At 40.9% G+C, this 14975-nt stretch overlaps 1 long non-coding RNA gene across 1 annotated transcript; it reads right to left on the reverse strand.

Moving 5' to 3' along the window:
- Positions 1-342: 342 nt before the first annotated feature.
- Positions 343-14739, reverse strand: LOC148051338 (uncharacterized). Its single transcript, XR_015699843.1, has 3 exons — positions 14522-14739; positions 14317-14404; positions 343-1823 (listed from the first exon to the last, which is right to left on the reverse strand). It is a non-coding gene; the product is annotated as an uncharacterized LOC148051338 (long non-coding RNA).
- Positions 14740-14975: the final 236 nt, after the last annotated feature.

Raw genomic sequence — 14975 nt, forward strand, 5'->3', positions numbered from 1 at the left:
CAATGGCCTTTTTTCAAATGCTTATGTCAAAGTTGCGGTCATAAGCTTAAAATCATTTGCCCGTGCTGTTCCCTATTTGAGCTCACAAAAAGACATATGAATTGTATAGGCACAACTTATGGTGTGGGCTGTTAAAACAGCAATACCTCTACTGGTTTAGAAAACAAAAAGATATTTCTAAATGTAAAATAGGAAATAAAGATGTTGCTTAACATAACACCAAGTGCTACACAGTGACATACCTTTCATTTTTGTCAGTGACTGATGAAAAAGAACATATAGTGAAAATTGGATTTGAAAATTGTGCTCAAGAAATGAGGGGTACAGATTAGAGATCTTTACTCTTCTTGAAGTCAGTATAATACATTTCAGAGACTAAATAAACAAAATTCACATCCAGTTGGCTGGCATTTTGAAAGGTGCTAACTCAGCATACTGCTGCAAGTTTCTGCTGAATTGAGCACTTTTTATGCTTTGAAAAAAACATCTGTGATTCAGTGTGACAGATTTTAATATAGTTAGACAGTACAAGGTATGTTTTAGAGAAAAACATCAGTATGAATGAATGGTTCTTGCAAGCAGTACCCACTTTTAAATTATATTGAATAATAGATTTCTCTCCAGATTACTCCTACCAACTAAGAATAATCTTTTGTATTATTAAGTGAAGTCAACAGAGCAGATAAAAGGGTATTATTCCCCAAAACATGGTATCAACCATTTGAAATTGGAATTTTTACATAGTATACTAAACTACAGCATTTGTGTATGTCAGTGGTTTAAGGTGACTTAATGCACTGAATTAAAAGGTGCCAAGGCACAATATGTTGTACAGCCAAGCACACTACAAATCACAGAATCATTCACTTCTGTTGTTTGTTTTCACAGTCTCACTAGGTGAAGTTACTCAAAGCAGTTCTAAGCAAGAGCAAGGGGAAAAAAAAAAAAAAAAAAAGTAAATTCTTTCCGGGACTAGGAAAAGGATATTTCCCACCTTCCAAGACAATTAGCGAATATGACCCCCAGGCCTGAACCAGCTTCAGTCTGTCTTGGGCTTTTAACATTTTTCTAATCGGTTTAATCCCAACCACCAGCTAGGTGTGGCCTGTTACAGTTCTTCCCCCAGGTTTCATAAAGGATTTTACGCCACGTGGGTCCCAAATCAGACAACTGCTTTGATTTCAAGGAGCACAGGCTGTAAGCACAGCATACAGTCATTGCTCCTTGCAATCCCAGACCTTGCATCCTCAAGGAAGCGTGAAAGTACTCCAGATACTTGCAAAAGACCATTGCATAACATTAATTTCATGTTCAGTAATCATTTCGTCACTGGGTTCAGATGATAAAGTGGATACAGATGTTCATTAGCAACAAAAACATATGCAAACAAGGAAGCAATCCAAGAAACTGCTAGCAACTGAAAAGTCCAAGGCTGACCATCACATGTTGCAGAATCACAAACATCTATCTTTAGACCAAAAAAGAAATCTGACCCCTCCACCATCTATAGGACTCCAAATTAGATTTTCTCATCCTACCCATACTTCAAGAGTAAGGCCATTTTACCATTTTATACAGGGTATATTTAAGCCTCAGTGGCCTAAGCACGCAGAAGAGTTTGCAACTTTCCAGCCAACCAGGATTTGGTTCTACAAATCTTTCCAAACAGTCTTCCCTACCACACCTTTTTCCAAAAATCTCCACTGGCTGAGAGGCAGAGACTCACAGTCTGGCTTTGCTGATCTTATTTCTGGTAGCAACAATAGGTAATAAGAAAGATTCTTCCTGGGGCCTTTTCCAGAGGTATTTTCTCTCCCAGCTTCCTAATGGAGGAGGAAAACACAAAGAAGATTATCTGCAAGGAGCGACAGCTTCTGTTTGTCATGTCAAACATCCCAGACTCTATCCCCGTCCTCTGGAGGGAATCATTCACACAGAGAAGATTAGCCAAAAGGATTAGCATGCAGCCAGATTATCCACACACAGCGCTCAGTCAACTAATAAACCAGCACCTTTATGCATTTTCTGCCGTTTAACCTCTTGGTTTCCGGACTTCTGATACTCATCCCTTTAAACATCACCATATTTTAGGAGATGCTGAATATGCAATTGATGAAGATGATACTTTCGTGGCTAATCTGGCATGTCTGAGTCATTTCTTATCAGCCACAAGATGTCAGTGTTGCTGAATGTTGTTATTCTTACCTGCAAAGAAGCGTCTGTAGATGTTGCTGAGGGTGGCTGTCAACACTAGGCTTTATTCAGTAAGTCTAACAAAAAAACCCAAGTAATAACACACAACCAAGGACAATAAAAATCTGCAGGGCAAAGTGCAATTTGATATTAACCATAATAAGTAAAACTTGAACTACATGGCTATTGCTGCCACCTTCTCCTAACATGCAAATCCTTGTGCCTTTTTACGAGTCCCAGCTCATGCAACACTTGGAAAGGAGCAACCAGAGATGACACCAGAGTTATTTCATCATGAGGAAATTAGTCCATCCCACCAGAAATTAGTCTGTCCAGGAACTCTGACTCTACCAACTCTCACGAAATATATCTGAAATCAAAGAACATGCTAATAGCTACCTCCCCGTTTTACTCTTGGTGTGTACTTCCACACCCCTCTGGCTCTGGCAGCAAACTCTGCCCACATGGCTCAATCATGGAGATCTTTCTGTGCCCAGACTTGGTTGCTCTCTGCATCACTTCCCCAATTGAATGAGTACACGTTTTCGTAAGGCCAAACTACAAATCAGTTTACTGGACTATCTGATTTTAAAACACCCTTTCCTCTTCCCAATCCTTCCCAAAAGGCCAAGGTCAGGCAGAAGGGGAACTTTTGAACTGATATTGTTGTGGACTCTATGTATTGTGAAACTGCACCTCGGATTTCCTCTGCAGACCGACCCGTATGCCAATTATTTTTCTACTTCCTTCTTGGTTGCAGGAGATTTGCTTCACCAAACACTGACTTGACTTCCACTTCTAAGTATAGCAGAGCATGGATACAATTAGCATGAGAATTCCTGTTTACATTGTTTGCTGCCATTCATGTCCTCTGAACTTGTTTACTTTTGAAATCGCAGGAAGCATGACTTTGGTGGGAGTGGAGACAGGACTGTTCACCGTGAAAAAAATTAGATGACTAGAGATAGATGAATTTATACACATTTGCAGTTACAAAAATACACAATGGAAACATGGTTATTTGAGCTGGGACGTTAAGTAGACAGTTTAATACATTTGATCCGTCTATACCTTCTTTTAAAAAATACAAATGTATCTCCCAATAGCAAATCCAAATATTTCAATGATGGGGGGCATATTTAGGAGGAAAAGAAGATTTTACCTAATTCTTACAACCTTTCCCCAAGCTGCCTTCCCTGCCCCTTTTTCTCCCCAAAACACAACCCATACTTTGAAAAATAGTGCCATAGGCAAAGCAACAAAAATAAACCTCAGGGAAAGTCTTTCCTGTTTCCAAATCTTCCCTCCACTTGTGCTGAACACCTCAACTAGGAAAATCCATTCCCAGCTCAATAAAAATCATTCTTCATAAAGCCAACTCCTGACAGCTCCTCCCTGTTCCATTAAACAGGCTGGTTGTAGTGACCGTAAATCCCTTTATTTGTCTCTGTCCCATCTTTGCATTGCGTCGAAGGCACCGTCTTCTCTGCCGGAGTCAGAGATTCTGTTTGCTTGACACGTTCCTGCCTCCCCTGTTAATGACAGCAGGCACGAACATGCCAATATTCACAGGTCTCAAGTCGCTGGCGTGCCCGGCTGTTGTGCAGAGGCGCGGGCTGACTCCTTGCTGTGTGCACAGTGACCATTTGTCTGCACTTTCCGGCTGCCTGGAAATCTGGTAGATTAATGCCCAAAGTGGTAGAGTTGGCAGGAGTGCAATGGAGAGATTCTCAGAAAAGCCTGATGGTTTCTGTTGAACTAGTTTGCCTCATTAAAAAGTTGCATTTGCCGGGGTCATCTCAGGATGAGGACGACTGGGATTTATTTTGTTTTTCCTGGGGTCCCACTCAGTTAAGGTTGTTTTCATGCGACTTCTAAAATTTCCAAGCTATTTACCAAAACTACGTAGGCTTACTGAGACTCTGCACTACAAACCCTCGGGGAGATGGCCGTTAGTTTTTAATATAATTCCTGGAAAAGTTAAAGAGGTGACTGAATCAGGGTTATTTGATCCAGCTCATATGTACGTAGCAGGCTAGTTTAGCTAAACAAGGTATTGTGCTTCAAATAACTAGAGCAGTCTAAGAGGTAAAGGTTGGGACAGCATGGGAAAGGATTTCATCAGCCCAAAATTAATAAAGACAGGGATGGAAATACAAGACTTAGAAACTAGAGAGTGGAGCAGTATCTAATTTCAGGCACTCTAGTGTAAAGGTGAAACAGCCTCATTAATGTACGCTCTGGCATAAGCCAGTTCTGGCATCGGAGCCCTGCCCTCAGGGTATGCCTTTTTCACCTGCTTTTGTTTTTCGTCCCCCCTAACAAACCAGGGATTTTGGTGGTGGGAGGTAGGGTGAGGCATAATCCTAGGGCATTTTTTTATATTTTTCTTTTTTGAATGGGGACTTACAGAAAGAAAAATACAGTTCTTATTTTACATTGTTAAAGGGCAAACTTCAGCTGTATTGCTTAATTCAGTTTCACATGCAATAACCTTTCAAATGGTGCTTGAAAGTCAAGTCAAATTTCAATATAAATGATATTGTCAGGTTAACATTAACATATGAGACACTGCCCTTTATGTTTCTCTATCATCCCTTCGAATGTGTTGAACAGTAATTTTAATAGAATCATAAAAATCTTCAATTTCCTCTGTAGATTTAACCAATGCCAAGAGCAGTAAAGGAGTTATGCTTCTGTCTCATTTGTAAGGTTTGCGATTATTTTAACATCTCAGTTTTTGCAGGTCTTGTGTACTTAGATTCTAAGCCTGTTACCTCCTTGCTTAGAAATACCTTCCCAGTAAGAACTGCTCAAACTATTTTGTCCTTACTTGCTTCTTCTAACAAGGATGCTAGAATTGGAAGCTACAAGTGAAAAAAAAAAAAAAAAAGGGAGCGATGGAAATATCCTGATGCCAATATGCTTCATAATTTGACTTGAGTGAATATTCAGTGCTGTGAATTAAACAAGGGCACTGGAAAGTTATTTAAGTATGTATCAGATGCTGATACATGGTCGGGTTTTAATGTGAGAAATTTAAGCCCACAAAGTAATTTCTTGAGAAACATTCAAATGACAGAAAACAGTGGGGAAAGCAAAGATGTAATCTCAGCTTAAACTACAGCCTTTCAACACACGGCTCTGTCGCTGCAAGAGGGAAAATGTGTCATTGCAGGAACCATGAGGGCAAAGAGGGTGCAGGAAGGTTTCTGAAGTGTCACCACCACATCCACAGAGACCAACTCTGGTGGCCCCAGCACCCCATTGCCAATGCAGCCACCTCGCTCTGGTACAAACGACTGTGCAAAGGGATGGAAAATCAGTCTGTGCCAGCTGGGAGCCAGGGATGCAGCCTTTTCTGTACTGGATGAACTGGCAGTGGTGGATCAGGTGTGAAGAGCCTGACTCAGCCTTTCGCGCAATGAGGCAAACTTGGCCATGAGCAAGCGCTTTGTCTCCCCAGCCAAATGCAACCCTCGCTCAGCATGGACGGGCATCCAGGGTCTGTCATTCCACCTTGCCTTCCCACACCCAGTGCTTCTGAGCCTTCCCGCGCCACGAATCATCCACTCTGGAGGTAGCTGTAGGTTTTGAGCAGCCGCCTCATTCATGCTTTCCTTGCCAATTTGAAAGAGGAATCACTCCTACTGTCTGAGTGCCTTTAGAAATGATAAATGCTGCACAAAGGAATACAGATTTCCATTTTTTAATTATTCTGCATTCAGGCTGTGAGCGAGACTAACTGCTCGGACAGAGGCGGCCTGATTAGCACATCAAAATTCACAAATATGTGGATTCACTTTAAAAAAAAATTTGTAGGTTTTTTTTTTTTTTTTGCCTTGACACCTCTGGGAAAAGCTTTCATCAAAAGCTGCTCTGCTGTTTCTTAAGGAAAAATATTGCTTTGGCCATGTGAAAAGGCAAAATGAAATATTCCAGCTCGCCCCAATGCTTCTGGGGCTTGAAATATGACAGGAGCATCATTTCAGGAATAGGAGAGGCATTTTGCTGCTGTCATGAATATTTGCCCAAACTTGGCCAAAATAACCACTTCATCTTACACAGTGTCAGTCAACTCGTTAAGCTTTAAAAGTGCAACTTCCGAAAAACTGTGGAAGTGTAACTCCGGTCCCAGTATGCAGGCACAGAACTGGAGTTCCTCAAGCTTCTTCTGCCAGATATTGCAAACTGCCCTCAAAAAAAAAAAAAAAAAAGGGTTTATTAGGCATTAAGCCATAGGTTTCACATGTATTACAGGGCAAGTCTTTCATGGATGACCACTGGCAGGTCATCCTGTTTTTTCAGATGCCTCACTATAGACACCAGCTGTATGATTTCTATCTCTCTTTGCTATGAACACATAAAGCACTATAAAATACTAAAGGCTCTGAAACAGAATATCATAATCATCTTATCCTGGTGCCTTTTTGACACAGAAGTGTCTAACTCCATTCAGTATCTGTACGATAGATCTAATAATGCCTCTTTACAAGGCCATTGTGAACAAAAATGTAGTAGTTTGGGGGAATTGTTAAGATACTGTAACAATGAAAAGGACAGAAGGAAGCCGAGGATGAAACTAATAATCACGTATTAGTTACTAAACAAAGCCAGAGGCCATCCTTAATAATGGGACTAAAATAACTGTGATCACGTCATCTGAGAGTTCAGCATGATGCAAAAGAATCTGTGTAAAGCTGGGATTTCAAAAAAATCTTTAATTATGGTATTTCTTAACCTTAAGCACTTGATTTACCCTTAGCATTCGCAGAGTGTAGGATTACTTGTACTCATACATTAGTTATGCAATGCACCCCCTCTAAATTCTCAGCGTTTTGACCTAAACCAGCCTGAATATTTGGAAGTGATTTATTGCTTGTCTAATGATTGACTTCTTTTCTAATTACTGACTAGTATTTTAATTTCTTAAGAATTTCCTTTAATGTTTTGCAAGGTAAGCAATGATTTTGTACAATTGCATATTCTTACATTAGCATTAGCTACATCCAGCCTTACCCTGGGTTTATTTTTCGTGGAAAATGTCCTGAGACTTTATACTTTAAGCATCAGTCATGCCATGAGACTAACCTACAAGAACAGTCTGGATCACCCTTTTTTCAGAAGGCCACATGTATAATGTCAGTAGGACATAACGTTTTGAGTCCAGAAAATGCTTAAGTGTATATCTGAATTGGGGTCTGGATAGCACATCAGTTATGGTTATTTGCAAGTTACATTTCAATATCCAGCTTTTCAGGCTGTGTGTTTTTGTAGTTGCAACTTTCCACCTCCCCCGCACTGATTTAAGTGATGTTATTCTTGGCTAATAGTAATTGTGAGAAAATTGAATTCCATCTGTTTCCACCAAAAGCAGAAAATAGAATGTGAGAATCAATAGAAGACTGCACTTGTTATACATATTTGTCACAATCACTGGCTTTGCTAAGGAAACATGTCCACAGGTATGATTTGCAAAATAAATAGCAAGTCACAGTATCTGATCACCAGCTGGCTTATTTAAGAGTCACAGCCTCTTCTGACAGCTACGGATCATGAACTTTCAGACATTGCACGGCCCCTCCAGACTCGTTCAAGGGGAAAGACGTCTTTCACCGTACAAATGGAAAGATGAGAGCTTTAATACAAGCATAGAGCTGGCTGGGCATTCATCATCAACGTTTTGGCTTTACATCTGGTAGTTTCTCCATCTTAGATGATCATTTTCTCATATTCATGCCAATTACTCCATATCCCTTGTAATTTCATACATAGTTACTGTGCGTCATCAAAGATTTCTATATGACTAATATCAGCATCATTTCAGGTTTTCTCCCTAGTTAACATTGTCAGAATTGAAATCTCTGTGGCTCCCCTCAGTCGAGCTGTCTCATTCATGGTCATGACCAAACCACAAAGAGGCAAACACACAGCACTTTAATAAGTCCAAGCAAGCCTGTTCTTCCTGCACAGGCACAATACCACTCTTCAAATCCGTATTTTATCCACTTGGTAGGACATACCAGTGCCTTATCTGCATGTCTTTATCACAACCGTAAGGTGGGTGGATCATTTCAGGAGTCCTTCAGCAAGATCTGCTAGATTCCTTCCCAGAGTATTGTGTATTTAATGTGTACTTTATCACAGTTTGCAACACCTTTGCCTAATTCTGCTACAGTCTCTTTGTAATACAGAATGTTTTTGCTGTGCTGTGGCGCAGCCAGTGTCAGTTCATGGTTTCTTGCTGTGTCAACAAAACTCAGTTTAGTGGTGGTAGCAGAACATCTCCTCCAGGCACCATCTCCCTATCCGACTGGGCAGCGCACGCTCAGCAGCCTGCCCCATCCCCCAAAAAAGCACAGCTCTGGGGTGCAGGAAGGTAGGACCCGTCTTTCCATCAGACTGGTTGCTCTGTAGCTTGGGATCTCCTCAGCACTGTGCAAAACTCATCTTCAGGTCGGTGGCACAGGATGAAGCTGGGTTCACCTGCACCCACTGCCACCAGGAGGAGGACCAAGGTCATCTCAGTTGCATTAGCCAAGAGTTCCTCCCAGGAATAACAGGCATAGCTCATGAATTTAAAAGGTGATTTGGGGGTTCCTCAGTCCTTACGAGACTTACAATCAGGTAACTGGAATGGTTTTCATAAAATGTGGACACTCAACCTTAAAAGCTCAAGTGCCTTAAGCTTCAAAGTTAATGCCCGTTGCTTGCCAAAATGCATAGGGAAAAGGTGTGTTTGACTGCTGCACAGCAACAGTAAAAAGAAAAGCCATTAAAAAGGAGCATTGTTGGATGAATAATGCCATTATGTTAGTTAAGAGTACGCTTTCATCTGGAACTCTGTTTGCCATACCTGGGCTTGAATTTTAGTAGAGCGCACATGCAGTAAAACCTGGAAAGTCCAAAGTGGTTAATTATAATGTTCAACAGCCTAAAAAGACTCCCATAGGCAGAGAGATTTAAGACAGTATAATAGCCTTCAATTTAGAGGGAAGCAAGTAAAAGGTGACAGAACAGAGGTGTGTAACATAAAGAACAACTTGGGAAAAATAGGGTAAAATCAGGTGTTTAGTTTTTCCTAGAAGCTTCTCTATAAGTCAATGCAGTTATAACATAAAAATTCCTAAATGAGTCAAAGAAATATTTTCTACAGTGCTTAACTGCTATGAAAATGTTGGAGGAAACAAGGAGTCAACAGCTTTAAAAGAGGGCAGACGCTTAAATTTATATCTGCAATTATCCCAACTGAAGTAAAACGTATGGAGATTGATCTGTAGCAGGGTACAGAACAAAAGCCCGCTGCTGAACTCCAAGCTTTGTATGATATGGTTTTATCATATCAGCTGACAGTAAGGTGAATAATATAATAGCATAATAACAAGCTATAGTTCCATAGTACAGTGAGTGCCACATGTAAACAAGTTTTTCCAACTCTTACTTTTCAAAATTCAGGGCTTTTACAAATGTTAATAACATATACAGTAGTATAATATTCATAGAGGTTACAGAGAGAACCGCAGGTATTATTCCTCTCCTGGTCAATGCAGAATCTCTCCCTGCCTTTTCCAGCAGGAAATGGCTGGCTTAGGAATGGGGACAGCATGTGGCTCCAGTCAAACTGAACGTAATGGGAAATGGAAAACACTGAATGGGGCAAAAGTTCATGAGTTTGGTGCCAGTAATTGGATACTTCTAAGCTTGTTTGGGTTTTGTTGTGGGTTGTGGTTTTTTTTTAAGAAAAAAAACCAGTGAAATAAATCATATCTGGGAGGAAAATTAAGCTTTCCGAGGATGAAAGCATGAGTCAACGGAAGAGCCAAGATCCGAAGGTAAAAGCTGTGGCAGACCCTTATCCTGCATTAATCAAGCAGATAGAGCGCGATGTGCCGGCCTGACCAGCTGGTTATCTGCTTCTGTCTGCAGAGGCAAGATGTCCCGACCACATATGCCCTCGCACGGGCTGAACTCTAAACCAAACCCCAGAGAAATGATAACCAACATCTATCTTGAAAACAACAACCGAACCCAGGACATCTCAAGCTGAATATGTGAGCCCCTACAGCCAGACGGAAAGGTAAATGTCAAAGCAGGGCTGAAACAAAGCCACATCCTCTGTATATTAGACATAGAAGAAGGGAAACCTAATACACACATATATATATCTAAAGCTGTATGCATGCACACAGATGCTGAGCAGTGAATTATGCCCACAATATTATGGGCCCAAGAATAGTAAAGTTTGAAAGGACTGGCATCTTCTCTGCTGAGATCTCATTGCCTGCCAGTTACCCATCTATACATATTCTTCGTTTAAACAACTACTGCAGGTTCATATTAATGTAGGTTTTTTAAATATTACAAAAGATAAAAACTCCCCACCCTTTGTTTAAAAGGTATTGTGAGGGGTTTTTTGAAACATCCTGGTTTTAAAGATTTGGTGTCTATTCTTCCCAGATGACTTTCTGAGTTTTGAATCTTTCAGGTGTACTCAGGTCTGATTTCCAGGTCACTTCTCATGACTGGAAGGAGCAGAAGCCAAGCTGATTTTTAGAAAATGGAGTTTTCATTAAGTGAGCTGCTGATAGGAGCTAAAGTTTAAAGAATGGTCATTAGATAATGCAAGATTCATGACTGGAATAATTTCTTGGCAATACTTCATCAGATTAAGTTATTTTAATCACTTTAACACTGTCAAACACAGCTTTCAGCGCAGCTTGCTGGAGACCCAGTCTGTGCATGCAAACCCACCACCCTACCTGTTAGAAAGACACTCTACTAAGTATTTCCCCACAAACACAAACCATTTCACCTACTGAAGGTCTAGAAAGGCTGTGCCTGCTGTTTCATTTCTGTGTTAGCCCAAGAGAAGATAACCACAGGAAAGAAATTCACCTCTTCTTCGTCCCTGTCTTTCACGTGTACGTGTACCAGCATCTGCCGCAGCAAAGCTCTGATGGTCTGTTTGTGAACTGTGTGTCATTGTGTGATTAGGATGCTGGGACTGCCCTGCTAGTCAAAAAAGACTTATATTGACCCAAGAAGCATCCAGAGGAACCACTATATAAATAAATAAATAAAGAGAGAAATAGATAGATAGATAGATAGATAGATAGATAGATAGATAGATAGATAGATAAGTAATGAGAGATTAAATTATATACATATGACTGAATGAAGTATATATATTGATATTAAAAACACCCGAAATGGAGGTGCACTGGTTCCCAAAGTGCTCCGAAACAGTTTTATTCTGGCCCAGTAAAGATGAATACTGACTTGGCACCCATGGCAGCCATGCTCCAGTGTCCCAAGCTGAATCAATTAAAAAGCTGTGCTCTAGAAATGTTAATGATGAAAATATTATCACCACCACAAGCAGTGCAGTGGGATGGTTGATAGACCACACTGCTACATTAAACAGGACAAGTAAAGATAAAGAAAAGTGATCCAAGAGGCTGAATATTCCTAACCGCTATGGGACAGGGCTGTTGGTGTAGATAGGTGAGGGTTTGGCACTTCATGCAACAGCTTGCACTTGCAAACTGTTGTCAGCGGTGCTGCCCACCATGCCACGAGCTGAGCAGACTTTGTGTGATGTGAATCTCCTTGCACAAGAAGCCCTGCTTGCTCTGGGAAACCACCTTGAGGGGCACTCTGCTACTTCTCTCTTCAGCAAAAGTAACGGAAACAATTCATAAAGCTAACACCATTACTGAATTTCAGATGTATATAAACAAGATATCAACGATGTTCAGCCCATCTCTGAAGGTTCGTGCTGCACTGTGTGGGTGAGTGTCCCAAGCAAAGCAGCTCTGTCTTTGAGTAATTTGTGAAGAACAAAACTGGTTCCAGCTCGCTCTTGCAAGAGCATCTCAGCACAAAGCTTAGCCACAAAACAACATTTCCCGTACTGTGGTATTTATCAGCCGTGCAATCTGCAGAAATACCTGAATTTCAAGGGGAAAATGTGGCAGATTGTTTGTTAAATGCAAGTTACTGAAAGTGATAAATGACTTTTTTTTACTACCTCTCCCTGATACATGCAGCTGAACACACAAATCACTGAGTTCACTGGAAGTCTGGAAAAAATCACAGTTCCGGAGTTAATCATTAATATTGTGGGGTTACAAGGAGGTATTTTTAAGATTGCCACAGCATGTGGGAAATTCCCATGTGCGTTCCCTGCAGGTTTTCAAGAAATAGCCTTTTCTATTTGGCTCAGATGCTTTTGTAATTGTTTACATAAATTGAATATGAAGTATCAAGGTCAGATATTTTCCAGAAAGCCAAAGAAAACAATTTACCATTCTGTTCTATGAGAAAACACCAGAACAATTCCAGCATTAGCCAACTTCCTCTTCTTTCTCTTGCTTTATGTGGTATTACACTATATGGCAGAAAACACTGAAACTCCACTTACTTAAAAGAGTGTGCAATCTGTTGGATGCAGAAATCCCAAACTGAGAGAGGCAGCAACAAGTTTAACCTCACATACTCAAAGCAAGACTGTTTCATTTAATTTTATTTTCCAGATACCCAGCACAAGCTGCAGTATCAGCTCAGTTCCCAAAAGTTCTGGGAACCTAAAAAATTATATTCATGCAATTACAATTTCTTATTTATGAAGGGATCCCTATCTCCCAGTTAACATTACCAGTGGAGAGGATAGCCACCAACAACCTTTTTTTTCCCTCTCAAATTAATAAAGGGCCAAGTTCCTACCAAATCAAACCATCATCTGCTGGCATTTTCTCCCAAAAAAACTTCACTCAGACCATGATGTTTGGGCTGCCTAACCCCAAGGGCCCTGGAGGCTTTTTTGAGAGCTATGTAACTGGAAAAATCACCTAGTCCTTCAGCTGCCCTTCTCCTTCCTAACCCTACTCAGCTTGGTTAGAAACCTACTGTAAAACACCCTGGCTGCGACCCTTAGTGGGTGTTTTGCCACCATCAATGGAGGTTTCAGGATTAAAGTAGTGTAATACAAGCAAAAAATGTCAGTATTTCTTCCAGGAGGGGAGAATCCTCTTGACCAACCCCCATAATACATACATCACAAATTTTGTAGGGCTATTCAGCTGCAGTTTTCATCATAGCTGGCTCTCCTGACCCGCTCTCGTGCTCAGAGGCTCATACTATGAAGTCACTTCAGTAGATGCACTGCTTGAGAAATTTCAGCTGACATAGAGAGCTGGAGACCAACACAGGTCAGTAAAAGGCATTTCTAAGAATTAGACATCTTTGAGAATGGTGTCACTATGTATTTTTACCATCTTCCTTTCACCTTCTCTTTCCATTTAAAATTTAGCACTCCTTAGGGTACCAGAGTTCAGCAAAGATGTTGAAGCTCCTGTAGTCTGTACTGCCTATCCAAACACCAGATCAGATTCAAGGCTGAGCATTTACCAAAGACTGTTTTAACAAAGGCTCCTGCAAATCCTTGCTGCAATGAGCAACACACCCCTTGAAAAACAAATATCAGGATGAGAAAATGCAGCCACTGAAGCATAGGTTTGGGCCAATGTTTTCAGGAAGGACACAGATCAATTAGTCTGAGTCCAGAGGAAAACAACAAAAATGAGGGAAGGTTTAAACCCCATAAATTATGAGGAAAGATTAAAAGGATGGGATTTGTTTAGTCTAGAAAGGAGAAAACGAAGAGGAATCATGATAGCAGTCTCCAAACAGATGGACTTGTAACTGTAGAACTGTAACTCCCCGGTGCTCCCTGGGAGCCTGGAAAGAAGCAACAGTGTCACGTTGGCCTCGAGGAGAACATAGGCAAGGCAGTAGGAAAGATGTTTCTAACATTAAGCAGCGATAAGCCCTGAAAGCATTTCCTAGGGAGGCTGCGGGACCTCTGTCACTGGAGGTTTTTGAAAACATGTGAGGCAAACAGATGCCAGGAGTAGTTAGTGTGAAGCCAATCCCACCTAGGTGAGGAGGTGACCTCCCGAGAGCTCTCCCAGCCCTATTTTCAATTATTCTGTTCTTCCTTTCTAAGATGTGTGGAGCAGTGTGTAATTGCTTGTCACAACCCATTTATAACAAGCAATTGGCTCACAAAATTCCAACAGGATACCCTGAGACGGCACATTAGAAGCAAACACTGAATCTTACCTCATTTCTTTACATGACTGCCTTGACACCACAGACGCCGTTGTCCAGTCCTGTTTTTCCTCTGGCTGTCACAGGTTGGCTCCAAGATCTTTAAGAGCACATTCAGAAACTCTGGTTAAAAATAAGTCTCTGTCTCAATGAATAATTAAAAAACAAAACTCCAGATGTATTGAGAAATAGAAAACATAGGTAACTAATGCTGTACCTGATGATAAGACATTAGGCAGGAAAGGCACACAGACTAGGATATATCCTCCAGTCATGTACTGCACTCTAAGATAAGCAAATACACAAATGAATTCAGCAATTTGGTTTTGATGTGCCAAAAACATCTCTGGAAAGAATATGACTATACTGCTCATTCATACTCCCCTTCCAGCATTCTCAGTAATTCAGGTGCAAAACTAGTGAGGTATTTAAGCTTTTAACTCTATTCTATTGGGAACCAGGGAGCTAAGCATCACTGCAGAGCTGAGCCCAGATTTATACATCAAGTCATGTGTTAGCCTGAAGAGCCTTCCCAAGGTTGGCTGGCCATGGTAGGGCCCACCTAAGGACTCCAAGTGTTGTGTGCCCACAGCTGTGATCATAAAGGTGTTCTCTGAGTATGCTTTACCCAAGAGCAAACAAATCCACCCCATAGCTCGACATTTCATGCA

The sequence above is a fragment of the Nipponia nippon genome, unplaced genomic scaffold, assembly GCF_047370975.1.
Source record: "Nipponia nippon isolate SJK-2023a ecotype South Korea unplaced genomic scaffold, ASM4737097v1 scaffold_6, whole genome shotgun sequence".
In the NCBI taxonomy this organism is placed as follows: Eukaryota; Metazoa; Chordata; class Aves; order Pelecaniformes; family Threskiornithidae; genus Nipponia; species Nipponia nippon.